The sequence below is a fragment of the Eubalaena glacialis genome, chromosome 9 (assembly GCF_028564815.1).
Source record: "Eubalaena glacialis isolate mEubGla1 chromosome 9, mEubGla1.1.hap2.+ XY, whole genome shotgun sequence".
Classification (NCBI taxonomy): domain Eukaryota; kingdom Metazoa; phylum Chordata; class Mammalia; order Artiodactyla; family Balaenidae; genus Eubalaena; species Eubalaena glacialis.
The window spans coordinates 90301535-90304340 of NC_083724.1; the positions used below are offsets into that span (position 1 = coordinate 90301535).

Genomic DNA, 2806 nt, shown 5'->3' on the forward strand with positions numbered 1-2806 from the left:
GTTGATGGACACTTAGGTTGCTTCCATGTCCTGGCTATTGTAAATAGTGCTGCAGTGAACATTGGGGTACATGTCTCTCTTTTTTTTTTTTTTCCAAAGTGTAAAGGGTTTTTTTAAATTATGTGTAACACAAAGTCAATAAATTTTTAAGGAATTTCACATGTTCTGATTCTTTCCACTGCCAATCACCTTAGTTCCTCCAAACTCATAATCTTCAAGATAAAATAGCCCTTTCAAAAAGAAGTTATACTGTGAGTCAGCCCACAATTCTTTTAGTTAGGCTTCTTTGATCGCCAATGAAATATGGACACACTTCAAAATTCCCCACCTGTAATCTTTGGGATCCAATTTCCTCAAGCGATTTACTTTAGGACCATGTTTAGGGTCAGGCGATGGATCTGCCTGGTTCTGAATTTGACACCCTCTTTTTAAATTATCCAGACACTGTGTTCAAGATAAAAGCCTAAAAAAAGAAGCCATCTTTGTTTCATGTCAACATTAAAATTAGAGTACTAAATCAATACAGCTGATAATTTAAAAGCTTAAGATATGAGGGAAATTATCAGCCCTGTAGTCCTGGAAGCAATCTTTATGTTTATCAATACACCCCCATCACTTGACTCTCTTTTAGGTATCATGTTCCTTCTTATCTGTATCAAAACTTATACTGAACAATGAGTTCTAGGTTGCAAAAGAGGATTTATTTTTGCACCTGTCTATAAGTCTTTGTCCACAAATCATGTCTCTTTTTGAATTATGGTTTTCTCAGGGTATATGTCCAGTAGTGGGATTGCTGGGTCATACTGTAGTTCTATTTTTAGTTTTTTAAGGACCCTCCATACTGTTCTCCATAGTGGCTGTATCAATTTACATTCCCACCAACAGTGCAAGAGGATTCCTTTTTCTCCACACCCTTTCCAGCCTTTATTGTTTGTAGATTTTTTGATGAGGGCCATTCTGACCCGTGTGAGGTGATACCTCATTGTAATTTTGATTTGCATTTCTCTAATAATTAGTGATGTTGAGCATATTTTCATGTGCCTCTTGCCCATCTGTATGTCTTCTTTGGAGAAATGTCCATTTTTTGAATGGGTTGTTTGTTTTTTTGAAATTGAGCTGCTGTTTATGTATTTTGGAGATTAATCCCTTGAGGCTTGCTTCATTTGCAAATATTTTCTCCCATTCTGAGGGTTGTCTTTTCATTTTGTTTATGGTTTCCTTTGCTGTGCAAAAGATTTTAAGTTTAATTAGGTCCCATTTGTTTATTTTTGTTTTTATTTTCATTACTCTTAGAGGTGGGTCAAAAAAGATCTTGCTGCAATTTATGTCAGAGAGTGTTCTGCCTATGTTTTCCTCTAAGAGTTTTATAGTGTCTGGCCTTACCTTTAGGTCTTTCATCCATTTTGAGTTTATTTTTATGTATGGTGTTAGTTAGCATTCTATTGTCATTCTTTTACATGTAGCTGTCCAGTTTTCCCAGCACCATTTATTGAAGAGGCTGCCTTTTCTCCATTGTATATCCTTGCCTCCTTTGTCATAGATTAGGTGACCGTAGGTGCATGGGTTAATCTCTGAGCTTCCTATCCTGTACCATTGATCTGTATTTCTGGTTTTGTGCCAGTACCATACTGTCTTGATTACTGTGGCTTTGTAGTATAGTTTGAAGTCGGGGAGCCTGATTCCTACAGCTCCATTTTTCTTTCTTAAGATTGCTTTGGCTATTCAGGGTCTTTTGTGTTTTCATACAAATTGTAAATTTTTTTGTTCTAATTCTGTGAAGAATGCCATTGGTAATTTGACAGGGATTGCATTGAATCTGTAGATTGCTTTGGGTAGTATAGTCATTTTCACAATATTGATTCTTCCAGTCCACGAACATGGTATATTTCTCCATCTGTTTGTGTCATCTTTGATTTCTTTCATCAGTGTTTTATAGTTTTCTGAGTGCAGATATTTTTCCTCCTTAGGTAGGTTTATTCCTAGATATTTTATTCTTTTTGTTGTGATGGTAAATGGGATTGTTTCCTTAATTTCCCTTTGTGATGTTTCATTGTTAGTGTATACAAATGCAAGTGATTTCTGTGCATTAATTTTGCATCCTACAACTTTACCAAATTCATTGACTAGCTCTAGTAGTTTTCTGGTGGCATCTTTAGGATTTTCTGTGTATAGTATCATGTCATTTGCAAACAGTGACAGTTTTACTTCTTTTCCGATTTAGATTCATTTGTTTCTTTTTCCTCTCTGATTGCTGTGGCTAGGACTCCCAAAACTGTTGAATAAGAGTGGCGAGAGTGGACATCCTTGTCTTGTTCCTGATCTTAGTGGAAATGCTTTCAGTTTTTCACCATTGAGAATGATGTTTGCTGTGGATTTCTTGTATATGGCCTTTATTGTGTTGAGGTAGGTTCCCTCTATGACCATTTTTTGGAGAGTTTTTGTTGTGAATGGATGTTGAATTTTGTCGAAAGCTTTTTCTGCATCTACTGAGATGATCATATGGTTTTTATTCTTTAAGTTGTTAATATGGTGTATCACATTGATTGATTTGTATATATTGAAGAATACCTGCATCCCTGGCATAAATCCAACTTGGTCATGGTGTATGATCCTTTTAATGTGTTGTTGGATTCTCTTTGCTAGTATTTTGTTGAGGATTTTTGTGTCTATGTTCATCAGTGATATTGGTCTGTAATTTTCTTTTTTGTGATATCTTTGTCTGGTTTTGGTATCTGGGTGAAGGTGGACTCATGGAACATATTTGGGAGTGTTTCTCCCTCTGCAGTTTTTTGGAAGAGTTTGTGAA

At 35.7% G+C, this 2806-nt stretch overlaps 1 non-coding gene across 1 annotated transcript; it reads right to left on the reverse strand.

Moving 5' to 3' along the window:
- Positions 1 to 635: 635 nt before the first annotated feature.
- On the reverse strand, positions 636 to 746 carry LOC133098459 (small nucleolar RNA SNORA40). Its single transcript, XR_009702162.1, has one exon. It is a non-coding gene; the product is annotated as a small nucleolar RNA SNORA40 (small nucleolar RNA).
- Positions 747 to 2806: the final 2060 nt, after the last annotated feature.